The sequence below is a fragment of the Gossypium arboreum genome, chromosome 11 (assembly GCF_025698485.1).
Source record: "Gossypium arboreum isolate Shixiya-1 chromosome 11, ASM2569848v2, whole genome shotgun sequence".
Classification (NCBI taxonomy): Eukaryota; Viridiplantae; Streptophyta; class Magnoliopsida; order Malvales; family Malvaceae; genus Gossypium; species Gossypium arboreum.
Window position 1 is genome coordinate 94,055,381 of NC_069080.1, and position 4,056 is coordinate 94,059,436.

The window sequence follows — 4,056 nt, forward strand, 5'->3', positions numbered from 1 at the left end:
TCTTAAATCTCAATTTTGATTGAAAAATGATTTGTAAGATGATCAACCTTCTATTTTTAAGGGACAAATATCACATATATTAGGATGATTGGCATTATTTAGGAAATATAATATGACAATCCGACAAAGTTAGGAATCCTAATAAACTAGAAATGCAACTAATTGGGAATCAATTAATGATTGATCCCATATTTTTTATAAAGCTAAATAATAAATCCTAATTTATCATATTACAACCTGTGAGTAATGTCCTAATATATACAAACTAATTCAACTCTATTTTACACTCCCCTCAAGTTGGGTGTATGTTATACAATCCTAGCTTGGAGTTAAATTCAACGAAGTTGATTCTTGGAAGAACTTTGGTGAGAATGTTAGCAAATTGCAGTTAAGTAAGGACGTAGCTCAGTTGGATTATTCTATTGTTGATTTTTGAAATGAAATGCTTGTTAATTTCCACATGCTTGGTCTTGTCGTGGTGTACTGAATTTTTAGCAATGCTTATGGCGAATTGATTGTCATTGTTTTTTTATCTGGTTCTTAAATCAACTTTCAATTCCCTTAATAATCTTTGAATCCACATTCCTTCACAAATGCCCAAAGCAAGAGCATGATATTTTGACCCTACACTACTTGACACCATTGGCTACTTTTTGCTTCTCCATGTAATAAAATTGCCCCAAACAAAGGAGTATTAACCACTTGTGGATCTAGTAACAAGCCAATTTAGGGCTTAGTCGGAATAGTGGTCTCGAGACCACAAATCCAGAGTTGAATAAATTATTTTATTATTATTTTAGAGTCATTGCATGTTTATATAAGTGTATGAAAAATTTGGTGAGTTAATTTTGACGTTTGCGAATCCAATTGCGAGAAATAACTAAATCGCATAAAATGCAAAAGTCCTAAATTGATAGCTAAAAGTGTCAAATAGCTAGAGAATAAAAATTGGAGGTCTTTAAAGGGCAATTAGACCCTATTGTGGTAGCTTGGCCAGCCATGGGAGGTAAAAATGTTGAAAAGTCAACATTAGGTAAGTTGATGACATAATGTATGATATAATAATGCCCTAAGCCTAGCCATCATCTTTTTCTTTCATTCTTTCTTCTTTACCACCGATTTTTCAGCCATTGTTAGGGGTTTGAGCTTCAAAAATTTCAGCAACTCATTCCTCTTTCAAGTAAGTGATTTTTATGGCTTTTCTTGAATATTTTTGTACATTTGAGACCCTTGGAGCATAAGCTTTCAAATGAGGGTACTATTTTGCAAAATGAATAAGAGTTTAGGGTTTTGCCATGAAAGGATTTGTAATGTTTGCTGAGTTTTTTTTGGAAGAAAATGAGTCTTGGGTGTCTTATAACCAACTTTTGTGAAAGGTGTTAGCATGAAAACATCTAAAAGGACCATTTTGCACAAGTTGTAAAATAGATGTTAAATATGTGAAATAGTGAGAATTTGGAGTTGCTATAAGAGTAAAAAGGGTTCGGCTAGGCTTAAGATGTGAAGAAATTTGATAAAAATTGATTTTCGGACTTATGGATAAAATGATCATTTTGCAAAAGTCTAGGGGCAAATTGGTCATCTTGCCCAATTATGAATTGTAGAGTGCCTAGATTGATAAAGTGAATAAATAAGTGCATTTTACTATTATAGATCAAGAAATACCGAATCTAAACCTAGACTGGGGGGAAAGCCGAGCAAATCGACTAAATAGACTAGTCGCCACATTTTGTAATCTAAGGTAAGTTGTATGTAAATAATATAACTACATTGCTTATGTATGTGGTGAATTGTATTTGAATTATTATAGCATGAATTGCTTGATTTTGGAAATAAGACAATATGATGAGAATAGAGATAATAGAATTCCCGAATGAACCTTAGGAAATAAATCGGATATTCATGCCATGACATTTGGGTCACTTGTGTGAGCTAGTGTAAAACATGTCTAGGACATGCATCGGCCACATTATGAGAGCCTGTGTAAAACCATGTCTGGAACATGAAATCGGCATTGAGACGAGTGCTAGTGTAAGACATGTCTGGGACATGCATCGGCTACGAGATGTGTCAGTGTAAGACCATGTCTGGTACATGGCATCGGCACAGATATACTAGAACTTGTGTAAGACCATGTCTGAGACATGGCGTCGATGTTTGGCCCCATATTTGAGGCTAAATGAGTATCCGATAATGTTCCATATGGTTTAATGGTGAAAGTATGATTTCAAGTTACCAAGGAAAGTATAACCGTGTTGTGAGTGCCACAGGTACCTATATGGTATGTATTAAATGTGAGCTCAATATATGCTATATGAGGTGTAATGAATATTGATGAGTAAGTTTTGCTTATGGCATTTGTGTTTTATGATACTAGTTGATGAATGGTAAAGATATGTTCTATATTTATTTATGTACAACTTACTAAGCTTTATGCTTACTCCCTCTCCTTTTCCATTTTCTTATAGAGTCACCTATCTAGCTCAAGGATCAACGGAAGTTAAAGATATCGATCACACTATCAATCGAAGCTTTCGGTATAGTTTGATTTATATTTTTGAATATCGCATGTATAGGGCTTAGACTTTGCCATTTTTGTGTCATTGAAAACTAGCCAAAGGTGTTGGCTTGGGTTGGGAACCCTTCATTTTGTATTAAGCCTTGAATGATGGCTAATATTCATTTTGATTTATATGCAAAGATGTTATTTTCATAGATGCGTAAAATGCACAAATTGAATGTTGTTTATTGTGTCTGATTTGGTTGCATGGGATAGTCTTATCTTGATTGTGGTTGCTATTATGCAGGTGGTGTAAGTAAGGGTGTCAAATAGGTATGGTAAATAGTCTTATATTGTCCACACGGGTAGACACACGGGCGTGTGTCTAGACCATGCGTGACGCACGGTCTGCCCAATAGGCGTCTGGTCCGGCCGTGTGTCCCCTGTACGTAAAAATTTCAAGTTAGTATACATGATAGTAAACACACGGGCAAAGACACGGCCGTGTGTCTCAGCCGTGTGATGGACACGGCCTAGCACACGGGCGTGTGTATTGGCCATGTGATATTGTGGGGATGCTGATGTCAGAAACAGAATGTCCATGTTTTTGCACACGGGCGTGTCATGGTCGTATGAAGGACACGAGCTAGGCACACGGGTGTGTGCCAGGCCGTGTGAAAACCCCTGTAGGTGTGCATTTAGAATTAATTCCACACAGGTGGAGGACACGGGCGTGTCCCTATATTACCTAGGCCGTGTGTGCCACACGGGCCATCAACACGACTATGTTGAAATGGCCATACAGGTGTGTTGCCCCTCTACACGGGTATGTGCCCTGTTTCAAAGCTAAATTTTCTATAGAGGGTTTAAGGACCCGTGTTGATCCCGAATAGTTTTCAATGGTCGATTTGGGGCTCGTAGACCCATAATAAGAAGTTTTATGCAGAAATTGAAAAAGTTCTAATTTGGATCAAGTCTCGGTGACTTGGGGAACGTTTGTGTGCATGAGATTAAGCAATGCCTCGTATTCCGCTCCGACGTGGGTTACGGTTATGGGGTGTTATAGATCTTCTTTCAATCAATTCTCTAGCCCAACTTGCGTTGATGACTTCTATCTCAAGAATTTCACTCCTTTTGAAGAATAAATCGTGGCCTGCTATCATCTTCAGGTATCTGAGAATCCAATTCACAACCTTTGAATGTTCCTCATGTGGATCAGTCATGTGCTAGCTAACAACACTTATTGAGAATGCAATGTCTAGCCTTATGTGTGAGAGATAGATTAACTTGCCCACTAGTCTTTGATACTACCCTTTATCCACTGGTACACTCTCATTTTTCCTTAACTTTAGGTTGGAGTCCACATGCGTATTTGTAGGTTTACACCCAAGCATGCTGGTCTCAATTAACTAATCACAGATGTACTTTCTTTGGGATATAGTAATCCCCACCTTAGATCGAGCAACCTTTATGCCTAGGAAATATCTGAGATCACCAATATCTTTAATTTCAAACTCAATAGCAAGTAATCTTTTGAGTTTGATAATTTCCTTTTA